The 20,672-nt window shown below is 33.8% G+C and overlaps 1 pseudogene; it reads left to right on the top strand.

Annotated features, from left to right (window-relative positions):
- Positions 1-871: 871 nt before the first annotated feature.
- Positions 872-18,260, top strand: LOC109070944 (annotated as a pseudogene).
- The last annotated feature ends 2,412 nt before the right edge of the window (positions 18,261-20,672 follow it).

Here is a 20,672-nt window from a genome sequence, read left to right as displayed (position 1 = left end):
TATAATATTTTTATAATAAGAAATATTTATCAAGTGAACCTGCAGAGATATTGTGAACTTTATTAAGTTTTTTCAGCTGTTTAATGAATAACACTGTAAGCTCAAGATATGATGGCCATTTTTTTTTTTTTTAAAAAAGCCCCTGCACAATTAAATTAAATGCAATGACACAATTAAAGTGAGATGTGAAAATGGATGAAGTGTCAATGGCAGCATTATATTTAAATCTGTAGATGGTTGATTATTTGTATGACTGAAATGTCTGAAAACAGCTTTGGAATTAAACAAGTTAAACATGTACCTCCAGTGAATGTTCTTTTCCAGACCCCTAAAAGCCTGACATGAGCCCGCTGACAGACATCCAAATAAAATCAAAGAAAACATAATTACCGCATCATCTCTACTTTGACCCAGAGCCATATAAAAACAATACACAGATATGACCTATACAATAACCTAAACAACACTCGAAACTACGGCGTGACACTGACTGATGACGTGCAGTTCGATACATGCCTGTATAAAATGTTTTAATGCAATTTCTCAAGCGGCTTTTGGAGGAGAAAAAAAAAAAGTTTTTTGTGTTTTGTTTTATTTCATTTGATTAATTACATTATAATATTGGCAAAATATTTTATACAAAAACATAGATTCCTTAAACCCCTCCTCTGTTTATCATATTTAGAAATGTTTTTTTTAAATATCAGAACCCTATATATGAATACTATAATGAAGTCAAAATGCAATAAAACGGTTTGATCTTGTAATATCGTTTATTGTAGAAATGATGTTGAGCCATTTCTAGTTTTTTTTTCTTTTTTTCTTCTTCTTTATCTGTCTTGATTTGATCTGGTTCTGTTGTCAACCCTTCCATGTCACTTAATTGTTGAAAAGTGACTTTGAATTTGTGCTATTTTGTTGTAATAATATTTTTATTAAATAAGATAGGAAAATGTGAATTCTCTACGTACTAGACAAACAGATGTAACATGTAGTAAATGACTTTATCTGCTCTGAATGAAAAACTGACTGTGATCTTGGAGTTTTGTAGTAAAGAGCAATTTAAAATCTATTGGCTTCCTTCAAACTGATTGTAAAGATCTCAGCGCTCCGCAGAAGCCAGTAATAATCCTACAGTTAAAGCCTGAGACACTCCTCACGAACAGAGACTGGTTTCAGCAGCTGGAGGAGGATTAGGGCGTGTCTTTGTCAACAGGTAGATTGTGAAAGTGAAACTGTTGCTGTAATGTTCTCCTTTCAATCTTTAATAACTCTCATATCAACATTTTGTTAATATCAAATAATCATATAAATAATTTATTCAGAAACTCCTGTGAACACAGAAGTGCTCAGCTGAAGGTAAGTCAAGAACCAACCGAAAAACACATTTACCTGAACAAGTGTCTGTGTGACTTCAGCTGCGTTTAACCGGTTAGGCTGGTCTAGAAGTGATACTAAACCATACAAATACATTTTTAAAAAGGATAAATTGAAATAATATTACATATAGATACACGTTGTGCATTTGTGTCTTTCTCTGGACTAATTTAACAGTTGATTGTGATGTGTATGTAAGTGCAAGTATTCAGAGCGAACACATGCATGTTAACACACGAGCTGACTGTTTATTATAATGTTTTATTTTCATTTATGTCCTTTAGAGATGAAGTTCATTTGTTTGACTTTGCTGATTATTAGTGGAATTACAGATTCAAGATCAGGTAATTATTCACACCCATGAAAAGAGCTGAAGTGTGTGTTCATGTTCCAGCTGAACTATATTTATAATTAAAGTTTAGCTTATAGTTCATGTGATAATGACCAGGTCAGTGTACATTATGCCATTTATTACCTGGCTACTTGGTTAGAATAGTTTACAAAGAGCCATTTATTAAAATTAATAAAAAAATGCACAAAAGCATTATTTTCAAGCAGAGATGATCGGACGCAGAGCTGTGTGGAGAAGGACAGTCACTGCTTTACATGTGAACGCTGTAGACCTTGAAGGATGACAGTTCAGCTGACAGTAGGTTCACATTTAATTAGACCTGCTCTCTTTCTCTTGTAACAGAGCGGTATGAAGTCGTGGGATCTGCAGATCCTGTTCTTGCTGTCGCTGGTGAAGAAGTGATTCTGCCCTGTTCAGTCAAACCCAACATCAGTGTTGTGGACATGAGAGTGGAGTGGTTTAGATCCGATCTGAAAGACACACTAGTGCATCTTTATGATAATCATGTAGACAAAAATACAGATCAGAGTCAGTCCTACAGAGGGAGAACAAAACTGATCCATCAGGAACTACAGAGAGGAGATGCATCACTCAAACTCTCATCAGTCCGAGTCTCTGATGAAGGACTTTATAAGTGTTTTATTGAGTCTAAATCCTGGTCTGATGATGCCATTGTTGATGTCAGAGTTGAAGGTGAGTAAACCAGTGAAAACTAAAGGCTGGAATACACTACATGACTACTAAAATCTAAAAAACAGATTTTAAAACCATACACTTAATGACTTTGTAAATAATCACAAAGTAAAACTGGCCATCACACACTAAACGTCTGAGGATCACACACTACCACAGACTTTTTCAAGTTGCTCCGATAACAAACTCATGCAGAAACATGTGCCGTGTTGCTAGGAGATGTGTGACAAATGAAAAACAGTATGTTCTAAAATCGGCTCAAAATATCAAACATGTTTGGATGGAATCAAAGTCTGACTTTAAAAAATCATCCATATGTGTCCATCATACACTACATGATTTTCTAGGACATCTGTCAGCTCAGATCTGCAGACTGGCTCTGAATTTCAACTAGAGTCAACTTCTCCAGATTGTAAATTGGGGGAAAATCGGGGCAAATGTCGTGTAGTGTATTCTAGACTTAACAAACTCTAACTAACTTAAAAAAGCCAGAACAACAACAGAATACTCTTCTTGTTGATCTCTAGTTGTTGTAGGACGTCCTCCAGTGATCACTGTAGATGGGTTTGATCATTCAGGAGGGCTTCATCTACAGTGTGAATCTGAAGGCTGGTATCCTGAACCTGATCTTGAGTGGCTGGACAGTGAAGGAGTCAGTTTGAGTTCAGAAACTACGGAGATGCAAAGAAACACAGACGGATTCAGTGTGAAACACACCACTACTGTACATCACAGAGACAAGATTCACTGCAGAGTCAAACTGAGACATCACATGCTGGAGGCACTGATTATCAGCTCAAGTAAGTACTGACACTTTTGTTACTGTAATTTTGTCATCATCTTGTGGTAATTTTGATGCAGTAAAAAGATTTAATGATTATCAGTTTATGAACATTACATTATGTAAAGCTAAAACATTTTACTGTCTATGTACCACTCAGAACTGAACATTATACAGGTGCATCTCTTGATAAATTAGAATGTCATTGAAAAGTTCATTTATTTCAGTAATTTATGAACTCGTGTATTAAATAAATTCAATGCACACAAACTGAAGTAGTTAAAATCTTTGGTTCTTTTAATTGTGATGATTTTGGCTCACATTTAAGAAAAACCCACCAATTTATTATCTCAACAAATTAGAATATGGTGATATGCCAATCAGCTAATCAACTCAAAACACCTGCAAATGTTTCCTGAGCCTTCAAAATGGTCTCTCAGTTTGGTTCACTAGGCTACACAATCACGGGGAAGAATGCTGATCTGACAGTTATCCACAAGACAATCATTGACACCCTTCACAAGAAGGGTAAGCCACAAACATTCATTGCCAAAGAAGCTGGCTGTTCACAGAGTGCTGTATCCAAGCATGTTAACAGAAAGTTGAGTGGAAGGAAAAAGTGTGGAAGAAAAGGATGCACAACCAACCAAGAGAACCGCAGCATTATGAGGATTGTCAAGCAAAATCTAATAAAGAATTTGAGTGAACTTCACAAGGAATGGACTGAGGCTGGGGTCAAGGCATCAAGAGCCACCACACACAGACGTGTCAAGGAATTTGGCTACAGTTGTCGTATTCCCTCTTGTTAAGCCACTCCTGAACCACAGACAACGTCAGAGGCGTCTTATGGTCTAAGGAGAAGAAGAACTGGACTGTTGCCCAGTGGTCCAAAGTCTTCTTTTCAAATGAGAGCAAGGGTTGTATTTCATTTGGAAACCAAGGTCCTAGAGTCTGGAGCAGTGTTAAGTTTCCACAGAGCCCAAGTTGCTTGAAGTCCAGTGTTAAGTTTCCGCAGTCTGTGATGATTTGGGGTGCAATGTCATCTGCTGGTGTTGGTCCATTGTGTTTTTTGAAAAACAAAGTAACTGCACACGTTTACCAGTAAATTTTGGAGCACTTCATGCTTCCTTCTGCTGACCAGCTTTCTGAAGATGCTGATTTCATTTTCCAGCAGGATTTGGCACCTGCCCACACTGCCAAAGCAAAAGTTGGTTAAATGACCATGGTGTTGGTGTGCTTGCAGATGAGCTGAAGGCCACTGTCAAAGAAACCTGGGCTTCCATACCACTTCATCAATACCAAAATGAGAAACAGGAGACCAAAAAATGCAGATGAGCTGAAGGCCACTGTCAAAGAAACCTGGGCTTCCATACCACTTCAGCAGTGCCACAAAACTGATCACCTCCATGCCACGCCAAATTGAGGCAGTAATTAGAGCAAAAGGAGCCCCTACCAAGTATTGAGTACATGTACAAATGAACATAGGCCAACAATTCACTAAAAATGTTTTTTTTTTTTGTAATGGAACATGGTAATGGATGTATTAAGAATTTCTAATTTGTTGAAGATAGTGAATCGGTGGGTAAACTACTTCAGTCAGCCAAAATCATCACAATTAAAAGAACAAAAGACTTAAACTACTTCAGTCTGTGTGCATTGAATTTATTTAATACACGAGTTTCACAATTTGAGTTGAATTACTGAAATAAATGAACTTTTCCACGACATTCTAATTTATTGAGATGCACCTGTATATGTTTTAATAATTTCGTTAAAATATGTTTATTTTACACAGTGTGCTTAGTTTATGGTTTTGTTTTGCAGGTAATATGTTTAGTTCTTGGAGGACATCAGTCATCATGATTTCAGTTTTTGTTGTGCTGAGTGTGATTGCTGGAATACTGATAGCTGTGTTTGCTCATAAAAACAGAGGTAAAATTCTTGTTTTCTCATTTTATACATTTTATGTAAATAAGGCAGTATGGAGATAATTTTTAAGGCAAGGCAAGTTTATTTATATAACACATTTCATACACAATGGTAATTCAAAGTGCTTTACATAAAAATTATTTAAATAATCATACAAATAATTAGTATTAAAATGTTAAAATTATTTAAAAATTTATTTAAAATGAATTAAAACATTTGAGAAGAAGTAAAAAATGAGGATTGTAAGGGTGGTTTCTCTGCAGTGGTTCGGACTGTAGGATTGCAGAATGACTAAAGAAACGTTAACAGCACCATGGTATAAAATTATCTATTTTCTTGTCTATTACCCCCCCCCATGTATACCAACGACAGAAATAAGAACAGTTAGAACAGCTAAATATGTGGGAGAGCACTGATATTATGTGACTATATTGTATTGCAATAGTTAGCACTTTAATGTTAATGTTGAATTGAGACTAGTTAGCAGCAAGCACATAATTTATAATGGGAATGGTTTAATAACAATATTTCATTATGATTACACTTGAACTGGTAACAAAATAGACAAAAAAAGTTAAATGTACCCAGCATGAATGTAAAATGTTATCTGAGAGAGAGAGAGAGAAAGAGAGAGAGAGAGAGAGAGAGAGAGAGAGAGAGAGAGCAGAGCCCCAAGAGGAGGGACTTAACCCTTCCTTGACCATGTGACTGGCACATCTGGCACATCTGCTGCAGCTGGTTTTAGAGGTGTTTCCAGACACATCTGAAGAACTGAACTGGAGTTTTATACTTGGGGGATTTTAATAACTGTAAGCTCAAAAAGTCATTGAGTAATTTTGATCAATATGTTACTTGTAATACACAGGGTGGCCGCGGGTCCTTAAAAAGTCTTAAAATGTCTTAAATAAAGTTTTCCTAATAAAAGGCATTAAAAGTCTTAAAATGTCTTAAATTCCAATTCGATGGATCTTAAATATTTTCAGTCACAATTCCACAAAACGTTCTCCAGTCTCTGACGGACTCTGTGACTGTTTACAATCTTTAGACAGGCAGATTTCCCCCAGCTGTAGTTACTGCTACAGTTAGCTGACCAGCCTCCTAGCTAGGTTTAAATGGGTTAATGCAAGTTTACTGAAAATGGCCCGACCGGACAAATAGCCTGTTTGACAAAAAAATAACCAGTGAAGCATCGAAACGTGAGAATGATTCTTCTGATTTAACTACATTCACCGTAAACAGCGATTGATAATGGATGGTGTATTTCTGGTATCAAGGTCGCACTATTTAGGCTTGCGCTTCATGTAAGAGACTTTTATGGAGAAATCTAAATATGAAATTAGTAAAAGAACTGAATGGTACACATAAAGAAACTCACAGAAGAAACATACTGAGGTAAAATTCTGAATGTTGAGTTTTTTATTTATAACATGATGTAGTCAAGCAACATACCATGACAATGGAGCTATTTGCCGAATATTCTCACGATTGCAAATGTTACATTGATTTTACGTGAAACAAGTAGTTTAAGCAGTCACATAATTAGGTTACTTACATTTAAGACACAATATTGACTGTTTTGTTCCGTTTCACCAACTAAAATAGTTCCAAACAAAGATCACAGCAGAAGTATTGCGCAATCTTCAAGCAACCAAATCATTCATCTAACACTTAAATAAAAGACAAAATTACAAACAACCACCCAATAACTTACCTCCCCCCTACCATTTATTATAAAATGTTTAAAAGTATGTTTTCCCCCCAACATTTCTTATTTGTATATTCAAAATTGCAATTAAAACAACAATCATGTAACATTATTTATTGCTTCTGTAATTGGGCAATGTAAATTAATTTGTTTGATTAAAGCCGTAGTGTAAATTGACAATTTTAAGAATTTAACATGAAATATGTTGCATACATTTAATAAGGTTTAAAAATGGACCTTTATACAAGTAAATAACATCGTGAGGTTAATATCAAAAATATGCAGATAAATGTCAAAGCTAATAGAACACAGATAAAATATTGCCTCAGAATAAATTGTTTACACCACCAGAAATCTCAGTCATGAGGTGCTTTTGTGGAGATATTTTGTATGGGATATTATCTGCTGATATAAAAAGTTACAATATGATATGATATTATTTAAGATACCAAAATAATCAGACTGGATGCTTTTAACTCCGATATAAATTTTGCAGATAAATTAAATTAATATTATTTAAGGTTTGACAATTACGATTTTAGTGCGGAAATAGTAATTATGGAAAAAGTGAAGTTCATAAGGTTAAACATCTTTTTCAAAATGTAGATGTCAAGAAGAGCCCAAGGCCTGATAACATAGAGGTAAGGTTTTAAGGTAAGGCAGTGATCACTTCTTGGTTATAGCTAAGGTGAAATTAAAACTGCGGACCACGAAAAACATTAAACAACATCGAAAGATCTCTGATGTCAGTTAGTTATGTCAGCCAGACATTGCAAAAACCTTTTCTATCAAGCTGAGAAACCGTTTTGAAGCACTTACAGATAAAGAGGGCCAAGAGCAAGAGAATGTGGAAGATACATGGGACAAGATCAAGGAGGTTTTCATAGAGACTGCTAAAGAAGTGATTGGCTACAGGAAAAAGAAGAACAAGGCATGGATAACACCTAGTACTTGGAAAAAGATTGACGAGGAAGAGTAGCCAAGGAAAAACGATTGAGTGCCAGATCACCCAGACTACATAGAGAAAGCTCAAGAAGAGTATAAGACCAAAGATAGAGCTACTGAAGGCAGATATTTATATATCAGCCAACATGTTCACAGACCTTTTCCAAAGGATTTGGGATGAAGACACTATCCCTAAGGATTGGAGCAAAGGCCTCATATTCAAACTGCCCAAGAAAGGTGACCTCAGCAATTGTAACAACTGGAGGGGTATTACACTTCTTTCTATTCCCAGCAAGGTTTTCTGTAGGATCCTGTTGAAAAGGGTCGATAGAGCCATAGACCACAAATTGAGAGAAGAAGAAGCAGGTTTTCGAAGTGGGAGAGGTGCATAGACCAGATTATTGCAATTTGCATCATCATAGAGCAATGTTTGGAATGGAATGCACCACTTTACATAAATTTCATAGACTTCACAAAAGCATTTGACAATGTCCACCGAGAGAGCTTATAGAAGATAATAAGAGCTTATGGAATACCACCTAAGATTGTAAAACTTATTAAGAAGTTTGAGAAAAACTTTAAAAACTTAATTGAGAAGTTCTGTGAACAGTTTGAGTGCTCCATTATTCTGGATGATAAAATGACAGAGTCCTTTGAAGTCAGATCTGGCTTGTGGCAGGGTTGTATTCTCTCACCTCTTCTATTCCTGATCACCCTTGACTGGGTTATGTGTCAAACATGGCCGTGGCATTCAATGGACTCCCTTCTTTCATTTGGAAGATCTTGACTTCGCCGATGATCTGGCGGTAATCTCAGCCACATACACTCACATTAAGGAAAAAACAAAGGCTGAGCAGATATGCTAAACAAGTTGGCTTACATATAAACAAACAGAAGATGCAGACTATGCGTATTAATGCTCTCGTTTCTGCCCCAGTTAACATCGAGGGTGAGCCAGCTGAGGATGTGAATGATTTCACGTATCTTGGTAGCATCATTAGCACTAATAACAGAGCCCAAAAAGACATTAAGACCTGAATAAATAAAGCAAGAGGAGCTTTAAGCAGACTCAGAACAATCTGGAATTCTAAACAGCTAAGCCTTAGAACAAAGATCGAGCTTTACAACAGCTATGTTAAATCAGTGCTTCTGTATGGCTCTGATTGTTGGACAACAGTGAAAGAAAACATGAGTAAGGTTGCCTTAGAAAGATCTGCAACATCTACTGGCCCAATACCATCTCTAATGTCAACCTGTACAAAACGACAATATCTCAGGGGATCAAGATACGCTGATTAAGATGACTCGGTCATGTATTTAGGATGCCCCTGTGAAAGGATACCTAAAGTGGCACTGCGTTGGACACCACCTGGCAAACGCAAACATGGCAGGCCAAGAATAACATGGCGATGTACAGTGGAGACAGAGCTGGAAGAAATGGGGCTCTCATGGGGGGGAGCACAGTACAAAGCCCAGGACAGACCCAGATGGAGAGAGTTAGTTGCGGCCTTATGTCCCGCGTGGGATGAAGAGGATTAAACTTAAACTAAGGTGTTAAGGACCTGCGCAGATCAATTATGTGGAATTTTTCATTAAAGTACAAAAAGTCCCCAAAATATGGAAAAAAAAAAAAAATCTAATATAATCCCTGTGCCAAAATGTAAAGTTTTTAAATGATTTAGATCAGCTGCAATAACATCATTAATTATTGAATGCTTTGAAAAAATAGTAAAGGAAAGATTTTACAGAAGACAGTGACCAGCTTTGACTCATTACAGTTTACCTGCGGAGAAGATAGAGGTGTAGGATGCTATCCTTTATCTTTTAATCTGATGAACAAACATTTAGAAAAACCAAAAACATGTGCCAGGCTGTTGTTCATCTAGTTTTCCTCTGCTTTTAAAACCATAAAGCCACATTTGTTAATAGAGAAAATAATAGTCAGTTTAATATTGATTTAAACGTTGCTGGATGGATTTTAGATAGAAGAAAGGCCATAGTTTGTTAAAGTCAACAATGTCTTTTCTAATCAGTTGTTTTTTTCCACGGGCTCTCATGTACACAATGAGTCTCTACAGGAACAGGATTTTGGAAGATTAACACAGATGTATCAGTTGTTTGTAAGAAAATTCAGCAATATTAAGTTGACTGGCAATCATAAATATCTTGGGATTATAATCAATGTCAAAAAAAGCATTTAATAAAATTAATCATTATATTTTAAAAAAATACAGCAATTAATTGTTTTATTTTTTAAGGACTGACTTTATTTTATTAGTCGTTTATTGAATCAGTGTTTTCTGATTCTGTGGTTTGGTAATCTCTTACATTCATTTCTGTATTGTAGCCTGGTTCGGTAATCTCACACTTTTAAATAGAAATAAATTAAATAATCTTGTCAAAGTGGCAGGATAAATGGTTTAATAACAAAACAATTTAAAAAAAAATTTAAAAAAAAATGCACAATAAAATAAATAACAACCCAAATTGCTACCATAACTGCTATAATAACAAAACGAATAAAAAAACTTTTTAATTGTTGTTTAGAGAACCGGGTGAAGAACAAAATGTTTTAAAGCTTTTTAAAGGGTAAAACATTTTAAGGGTTCTTTTGTTTCAGTGGCTATTAGTTTGATGAATTCTTAATTTGATTGGGGTTTTATATGTATTATTCTTATATGTGAAGGTGTTGTCTGTAGATTATGTATTGTCTGTATGTGTTGTGAATTAATGCTGCAAAAAATAGTTTCTCCTAAATGGGACAATAAAGCTAAACAACCACCACAACAACAAATCTTCAAGTTCTGTTGGAAGAGAACTGAAAGCTCCTGAAAATCCAGGCCACCTTCATCATGGAGCACAGCTCTGATATTCTTGCCACCCAAACCATCCAGACCCACAGCTGCCACCATCTTCAGTCAGCTGGAGCACCTCAGCATGCTGTTTGAGTAAATGAGTGCACCGCAGAGGCGCCAAGACTAGAGAGCAACTGAAGGAGTTCAGTGATGATGAGAGGCTCAGAGCTGTTTAATGAAGCAATGGCAGAAAGTTCCTCCAAGCTACAGACAGTGATGAAGAGAAATGAACTATTCAAAGCTCTCCCAATCTTTGATCCTGCCAATTGAGCCGGTTTTAAAACCTGATATTAAGAATTGTGTTGAAGTTGTGCCTGCATTGAGCAACATCGTTACATCTGGATGGACAAGAGTGATGCAGGTGAGGTTAGTGCAGTGGGGTGGTGGGCTGCAGGGAAGATCGAATCCCAACACTCACACTGTACCTGCATCACCCCACTACTTCAGTGGATGTGGAGAGACTTTTTCTCACTATTCTACACTTCTAACTGAGCACAGACAATGGTTAGCAGAGGACAGTGTTAAAATGTTGCTGAATGACAAATTTTACACCAGAGATTCACTCACATCCAACTACACTCACATCCAGTAGTTTTTCTGATATAAATAATGTAAATAACATTTTTATGATGCAAAAATACTACTGATTTTTACTACTAAATTAATTTTCTTATGTACTGCATTTATTGAGGTGTGTAATTGATTGTCACGCCAGTATTTATTTATTTATATTTGTTAAAAGTAGCTTATTTCTATTTATTACTTATATGTGCATGCAGATTTATTTATTGCTGAATGATATCAAAGTATGTCTATATTCTTTGATGATATGGAAATGTTTATTTGATGATTTGTGTACAATTTATAAAGTAATATTTCCTGCACATTTTAGTGGATCTACTATAAGAAACCTATTTTTGTTTAACAAATCAGTTGTTCCAATTTGATTTGTATTGTAAACCTTAAAAATTAAGACGTGAATATTTTTGAGTAATGTTTTCAGCTTCTATTCTCAAAACCATTTTGCATAATTCGACAGATTTTTCCTACAATTCTGTGTAGAAATAGCCAAAAAAGTCCATACCTAAAACTTACTATTAATAATCAGAAAATTAGTTTGAGGCAAACATTGCAGTTAATAGTTAGTTAGTTTGTTAATAGTGAGAATTGGTCCCCAAACTAAAATGTGTTCAATAAGTTAATTCAGTATTAAGTCTGTTTTCATCCACAAAATATGTATACTTGTGTATTCATATACTTCTAAGATATAGATTGTGTAATTTGTAGTTATTATTCACAAATTATATTTGTATTTGTTGTCTGAATGCTGTTTTCTCTTGTCTTTATTCTGAATCTTCTTCAGATCACGATCGGCTACAGAATGAGAAGAGAAGACTACAACATGGTGAATTTATCTTTATTACATTAATAATTCATTATTCGTTTAAAGTCAGCCATAAAACACTGTTTTAACTGTGTGTATTCAATTAATTATGTGTATATCTTGGATCTTGTAAATGGTCACCAGTTGATAAAGCTGGATATAATCACAAACATAATTTTATGGCTGGTTGCCAAAACAATATATAGAGCTGGATCTAAGCACAAGCGGTATTGTTTAGTGAAAAAACACAAAAGAAACAGAGCACACTGGCAAAAACACAGCAAACTAAGCAACCAACTTAAAAATGATTTATTATATTTATTTTAAGTTATTTTAAATGCTGATAGTGAACAAGCAGTCGAGTAGATTTCCACAAACACTCAATTTTACAACAGGTTTATTTATAATTCATCCAAGGAGTGGAGTTAAACAGAGGAGCTGCTCTGGGTTCCATTGGAGCAACTTCATCCAAGATTGAAGAAAGTACTCATTAAAATGTTGTACTTAAATATCAACACTACTGTTTGACGTAATGATGGAGGAATGCAGCTGAACATTTTTCTTCAGAAAGGTTACTCAGGATGCAAGACTTAAAGGGATACTCTACCCCAAACCCGTAAAAGCTTAGTTCGTCTTCAGAACACAAATACTCACACCTGACCTCTTCACGGTCAGAAATGACAGACATAGCACATGAATGAAAAATATGAAAAAAAAATGTAAAGCTCAGTGAATCTTTTGGTGGTACAAACTACAAATCAGCCGCTGGTCAGAAAAAGTTTTCAGCAAACAAGGGGTGACCCTCTAGAATATCAGGAGTATAAAATAGACCCCCCCCCCCCCCACACACATATATATATATAATATATAAATATATAAGACTATATACAGAGCATATTTGCAAATTTTGACTGAATTAAACATTTACTGAATTACATTAAATAAAATATCAATTAATTACACAATGTTTGTATAAAGTGTTTTGAATTATCACTATCCATTCCTTATTTTGTTAGGTTTTAAATTTTTCAAATACTAGTAACAAAAATGCTATGTGTTTCCCTTTCTAACAAGATTTTAATGTTTGACTGTAATCATAATGTAAAACCTTGACATTATCTAAACAAAAATATCTAAACCTTGAAAAAAGGTAGTCTTTTAGAATGTCCAGATATATATCTAAATGCAAAATCCTAAAAAAAAATGAAGAAGAAATTGTATGTCTAAAAAAAAAAAACGGGAATCCAAAAGCCTCTGTATATATCTGTACAGGGTGCTAATGTAAGAGGTTACGCAACATTACACAAGTTTTAATTTTTAATACCTCCAGATGGCCCAATTCTCACTTCAAAAAAATTTATTTTAATGCCTTCACTCTATTTTGATGTGAAATGTTGCATTTCTTAAAAAATAATAAAGAAATAAAACAAGAAATATTAATTCTAATGTAGAAAATAGCTTATTAAAATTGTAATAAATATTGCATAGTACCATAAAATTCCCTCAAAATCATAAATAATAATAAAAAAAATATTATTGAACAAAAAAATTTATTACATTGGAAAAAAGTTACATTTCAATGCTTTCTGGCACTTTTGACTGCGAAGAAGGCAAGTGTGAATCCTAAATGAAGAGGGCTACAGGGTTAACAAACATTATAAATAATGCTTAGATGGTTTTCTTTTTTTTTTCTCACACTACCATGATGGAGATCAGTGTTTACTTTAGTTGGGCTCTTGAACCATGTATTGTTTTTCCTGCTGTAACAATGTGTTTTTGAAACTTGTTTGTTATAGCAAAAAAAAAAAACAATGCCAAAGAAAAATAAATCTGGTATTGTTTATAGATTGATAAGAACATTTTTTTTTTTTTACTTCAGGTTCAAAATGATTTTTATCCAGTGTCTTCTCTTACTGAATATCGATACTAGAGAAGAAGAACAAGCACTGTTGAGCCATCAGTTATGAAAGACCGTTAAAAAGACGTCACTCATTTAAAAAAAAAAAAAAAAAAAAAAAAAAAACTTTGTTGTAATTTAGACTCAAGAATCAGCGTATGAATAACAACAATGGTGACAATCCACAAAATAAATAAACAGATCAACTCTGAACATCACAAAACATGCTACTAAAATTCAAGACAAAAACAAAAGCAAAAATACAAGAACAGTAAGAATTAAAGAAAAGTTCTTATTTTCTGGTTGTCACATTTCTGTTCATCCATGAACTGTAAATCTCAAGAGAATTATATATAATCCATTTAAACAACTAGACTCCAAATTTTATTCCAATCACATATAAGTTAGTCTTATAGATTTTAGCTATTAGAAACAGTCAGCATCACCTGACCAATCACAACAATTGTTTTATAAAACAGATGCATCTTAAAGACACAGTTACAGCAATCAAACAAAAGCTAATGTTCAAAAGTCAAGGGTCAGGGGTCAGCCCAACTAAAGCAAAACACTGATCTCTACAATGGTAACGTCAAACAACACAATAAAACATCATCTTCTAAATCGCTGTAACTCTCAATAAGCTCTTCTGTAGACATCTTACAGAAATAAAGTCATTCTGGTTAGTAATGAGTGAAGCTGGTAAATCTGTTTGTTGTTTTTAAATCTTTAATTGATTTCATCTAAGCTGTGGCTGAAGTCAGTTGGAGTTCTTGTGTGTGTCTTGTTTCTCTTTCCGTCATCAGTTTGATTCTTCTTGTTAACAGCAGCTGTTCCATCAGTATCTTACATTCACTCATTAGTTTTCATTCCCCTGTCAGGTGGACTATATTAGTAAACTCATGTAGGGAATAGGAAATGAGGGTGTGTGAGGGTGTGATTTGAAACACAGCCTCTGAGTGTCGACTTGAACGCTGTTAAATAACGATATATAGCAGCAGGCTACTTTCTCTAAAATGCAGAAATCTTACCCAGAATGCATGGTTTAATGGAAAACAGCATGTTACTGTCAAACTTTGGCCGGTTTTTTTTTTTACAGCGATTTTTTTTTTTTTTAACACAGTGCATTGTTTTGATAAAATGAACAAGTATTTCTTGAAAAAAACAAAGATTTGTTTTTTTCTGCTGATGTATGATCCAAGGAAATACCTGTTTAATTATTATAGTATATTAATATTAGTGTTGAGGCAATAAAAACATGTTTTTCACCCAAATTATAATGTGTGTTACGTCTTTAAAAAGCATTTAAATAAACTTTAACAACCACCCTTACACAAACGTTGTTTAGATGACAGCCAGACAGAAGCTGGTGACCCATATTCAGAATTTGTGCTCTGCGTTTAACCCATCCAAAGTGCACACACACAGCAGTGAACACACGACACACACACACACAACAAAACACACACACACACACAAACACACACACACACCCGGAAGCAGTGGGCAGCCATTTATTTGGATGGCATTTTGCATTCTGTGAACTCTTCATATATTGTATGCGTATTGCCAGCCCGAGACTCGAACCCCCACAATCTTAGGTTTAGGAGTTAAACTCTCTAACCACTAGGCCACGACTTCCCCTAAAGGTACTGAACAATTATTAAACGTTTATAAAACATTTATAAACAGTAAAAACATGGACAAATAATTAATATAAATGATTTAAGATGTGTTAAATAGAAGAAGTCTACACAACAAACACAGACCAAATATATGAACTTTCAGACTGTGATATGAGTTGATGAATAATATGATAACATGAATAGTTCAGTGAATAACTATAAAGAGTTAAAAATGACATTGATTAAGCTCATTTTCCCACAACAAACATTTGTGTAAATGTAAAGAAGGGAGCATTAGGCGCTGATATGAACTGAAGTTTGAATGACATTTGTTAGTATTCACAAGTACAGTAAACAAATAAGCTTGTAATCATAATTTTTAAAATTATGGTAGATTTTTAAAAAGTGCATGATCTATGAACTGAAGTTTAATGACATTGTAAACATTTCAATTTACATTAAATTGATCTGTTAATCATTAGGTCAACTTTTAATAAGTACATTAGTAAACATTAACAAGCACATTAGCTCATATTTCTAGATATGTGGAATATATATTAATTTGATCTGTTAGCATTATATAATGATTATTAATGATTATTAATGAAAGTTATTATAAAGGTGTTACCTCATCGGTATATATTTAATTATATGTATACATTTAAAATAAAAGCTTCATAATTAATAAACTAAAAATGGTAAAGTGGGAATGGATTAAGGGTATAATAAGTTATAATAAATTCATATAAGATAATTATAATAATCAAGTCAATCAACAATCCAGATAATTTTTTTTTTTCTTTAAAAATGTTTAAAATTTGTGGAAAATTCACCTGTCAGCTAAAACAAGCTTCATGATACACACAGGCCCCTGATACACACTCCTGTGATGTTAACACACACTATACACACAAACTACATGACCCATTACTTGTTTGTCAGAGTATAAACATGACAGAATGTTAATGTTCTTTTCTCATATTTTCTGAATTTTCTTTAGAAACGTGATCAACATTTACAAACTCTGAAGACAATCATACCTCAAGGTGAATTTGTTTTAGGCTAATTAAAATATAAATTCATTACCTTTGAATTATTCTGCAAAAACACAATGAATCAACATGCTGTGCATTTATATGGGTATTCAGTTAATTATACTTTATTTTATAAGATATATAAACTGTATAAAGTCTTCTTGGGTTTGTTGGTCTTCAAGTGATGATTTTTCATATTGATCTAAAGATGAAGCCTTCATAACTTCATACTTCCTGTTTTAGCTCTCCCACATTCAAGAACACACAAGGGTTGAGTAAAGTAAGACATAATTGTTATTATTAAAGAATTAAAAATTATGAACACTATTTTTTATAATATAATAACTATATGTATTTTATATTTTTCTAAATAGAAAAGCAAGACAAAAAATCAACACGAGGATTCAAAAATGAACAAACAAAATGACTCTCAGACAACAAACTAAAAGCACATGAAGTGAAGCAGGAAAAATCCTGACAGTTCAGTCTATCAGTAATAGATACGATGTGAAAATTATGAACACTATTGTTTATAATATGTATTAAATCATAATTGGTGTATCTTTAATTTTGTTTGTTTTCAAAGTTCTCATGATTCCTATAGAAATAAGTAATTGTCTTTATTTCATGATATACTCATCTGTAAAGCAGATTTTTCTGTATTTTCCACAGTGAATGTGATTCTGAATGCTGATACGGCTCATCCATGTCTCATCGTGTCTGATGATGGGAAACAAGTGAGAAATGAAAACAGATGGACAAAAAGAGTGGATGGAGGAAAAGACAGATTTGATGAATATCTCGGTGTTCTTGGGAAGGTTGGATTCTCCTCAGAGTGTTTTTACTTTGAGGTTCAGGTGAAGGGACAAACTGAGTGGGATTTAGGAGTGACCAGAGAATCTGTTAACAGGACGGGGTCGAGCAGTCTGAGTCCTGAGAATGGATAGACTGTGGGTCTGTATAATGGGGAATATCGAGCTTATGAATCTCCACGTGTCTCTCTTTCTCTGAGTGTGAATCCTCAGAGGATCGGTGTGTTTGTGGATTATGAGAAGGGTCTCGTCTCCTTTTGTGACGTGGAGTCCATGTCTCTTATCTACTCTTACACTAATCAGGCTTTTAATGAGAAACTCTATCCATTTGTTAGTTTGGGGTACTGGTGGAATATAAAACCGCACTCCACTGATTATCTGTGATGATTACTAATGAGATTAGTAACTGAATTTATATGATCCACTGAAATAAACCAAAATACAGATTAAAAAAGTGCAACAGCAATAAATATTAAATATTATTTGCACTTCCAGTCAAAAATATGGCCACACAAGGGTGATTTTATGTTTTCTGTGATCTTAAAATGTTTTGGTTTAAAGACTTCTGCTTTAAATGTCTGAAAACTTTTTTTTTTAAATAAATATAAATAATGTCTATGGAGTTTTTCTGATCGACGGCCATCTTGTTTTCCTCGCGTCCAGACTGCGGGCTGACACACAGTTCCACAATATTGCTGAGTAATTATACAAATAAGCTTTAATTTACTGTTACAGTTGATACATATGTATATGATGATTTCGACTAAGTTTAATGGGTGTGTTTTGTCACATGTACATGCACCCGCGCATCTTTCATTGGACGGAGTGATCAAAGAAACATGGATCAGTGAAAAATGACGAGCTATATATTATAAAAGCGACTTTAGCTGCTAAACAGAACTGAAATCATTAATCGCGCAACGGCTTTCTGTGCTCGTGCACCCGATAGACAAAAATAAACAAAACATCAAAAATGTCTTACTCAACTAAAATAAACAAAAAAATAAAAAATATGTGAAAAAGTATAACTTAACGACATTAAACAAGTTTTACAGTAACTTATGACTTAAGAGAATGTAAACTTTTGGGAGTAAATTAGATTTGAGTCAGTATACTGGATCCATGAATTCAGTTTTAAAAGTTAGTTATCCTGCTGTCCCTGTCATTAATCAAACAACAAAAGAAAAATACATCTGTTTAATTAATCACAGAAAGAGATTTCAATTTAAAACACTTGTTTAGATTATTCAGTAGTATTTCTCATTACTGTTAAGCTCATTTGTATCTTTGTTCTGTTGTATTTACTGATCCTGACTCCTGCTGCTTGCTCGAAATGTTCATTTTTATTCGTTTGCTTGTATATGATTTTATTATCCAGATGACCATATCATTAATAGTCTCATTTACTAAATAAGTAAATATGTATTTTAATGACTTTTCCCAACAGTGTGGAGATGTATGTACAGTGTAGTGCAATTTGTATTTATCTGGATATTTGATTTATGGTTAAAAAAAAAAAAAAAAAAAAAAAAATTGTCAATCCAAATAAATGTATACAATAATTTGATGTATAAACATGTAAAAAAATATGTGTGGTTTAAAGTGATTTTTTAGTTCCAGTTGACTATAAAAATTAGATTTTGTCAAACTTATTTTTTTTTTCAGTTGAGAAGAAGTGAATTGATTACATGTAAGAAGTTGACGTAATTTGAGTTGATCCAACGACACATTTTGTTCAGTATTCATTTGTATTTTTTGTTTATTATGTTCTAGAAATACACAATAAAAACATTATCAATGCAATAATCATATAATAAGGTCCAAAAGTGAAAATGTCACATTTTGAGTTATCAACAATTTGAGCAAAAAATTCACTTCGAGTCATCATTTAAGTTCAGTGATACAGAAATGTAAAACTAAGCCAGTAATAACTTATTTACAATTGTCTTATGAATGCTCATATCAGCAGAATTTATTCAGACACAATTATATAACAGATTTATTTTTTTTTAAATGTCAGTAAATTCTGTCAACTACCTGAATTTACAGACATCTGTATCTGTTTGTGCATGTGTGACAGAGTATGGTGTGCATTTCAGTTTAACCAGTTTTCCTGGAACAGAAAATGATTGTAGATGTGTGTATGAAAATGTATTTGGTAAGTGTTTGTGTAAGTATTCTGAAGCAGAACATTTGCATGTTAACACCATTCTGTGAGTTTCTGATTATAAAATGTTTTCTCTTTTCATATTTCTGTTTTAGCACCTCCATGCCACGCCGAATTAAGGCAGTAATTAAAGCAAAAGTAGCCCCTACCAAGTATTGAGTGCATATACAGTAAATGAACATACTTTCCAGAAGGCTAACAATTCACTAAAAATGTTTTTTATTATTATTATTATTATTGGTCTTATGAAGTATTCTAATTTGTTGAGATAGTGAATTGGTGGGTTTTTGTTAAATGTGAGCCAAAATCATTACAATTAAAAGAACCAAAGACTTAAAAAACTTTAGTCTGTGTGCATTGAATTTATTTAATACACGAGTTTCACAATTTGAGTTGAATTACTGAAATGAACTTTTCTTCGAGAAGCACCTGTATAGTCAAGTGCAAACCTTGCTGTTTTACACGGAAACGTGTGGAATGAGGAAAAACATTTCTTAGGAGAGGTGTGTCTCGTTGTTTCTGCTCCCGGTTTATCACAAGAGATCAAGTACTGTACATGAGAATTTTAAAATCAGGTATTTTATAAACCTGTAAGAACCTGTAGAACTCGTGGATCATCAGACATGCTTCATTTGATTTAAAGGGAGAGCTCACCTTAAAATGAATACTTTGCCATCGTTTTACTCACCGTCATGTCATTTCAAGCTTGTATTCCTTCAGTGGAACACAAAAGGAGATTAAATTTCACTCACTGCTATTTTCAATACAATGAAATGGCAAAATAGCAAAATGATCAGCATACAGTGACCAGGGTCTGATCAACACTACAATAAAAGTTTCAGACAATAGCTGTTTGGAAGGAACAGAGCAACACTGGGTCAGTGGTTCAGACTGTAGGACTGACGAAAGACTAAAGAAACATTATCAGCTCGATGGTATAAAACTGTACATTTCTTGTCTATTAACACACTGCCACTTATACCAATGACGGAAATAAGTGCAGTTACAATAGCAAAATATGTGGGATAGCATTGCTATTGTGTGACTATATTGCACTTAAATGTTAATGTTGAAGTTAGTGAATAATTTAAATTGAATTGAAATGAGAATTGAAATGGT

Source organism: Cyprinus carpio, chromosome A3, assembly GCF_018340385.1.
Source record: "Cyprinus carpio isolate SPL01 chromosome A3, ASM1834038v1, whole genome shotgun sequence".
NCBI classification, from domain to species: domain Eukaryota; kingdom Metazoa; phylum Chordata; class Actinopteri; order Cypriniformes; family Cyprinidae; genus Cyprinus; species Cyprinus carpio.
The sequence above is the reverse complement of the archived record's forward strand: the minus strand, read 5'-3'. Positions and strand labels throughout refer to the sequence as shown.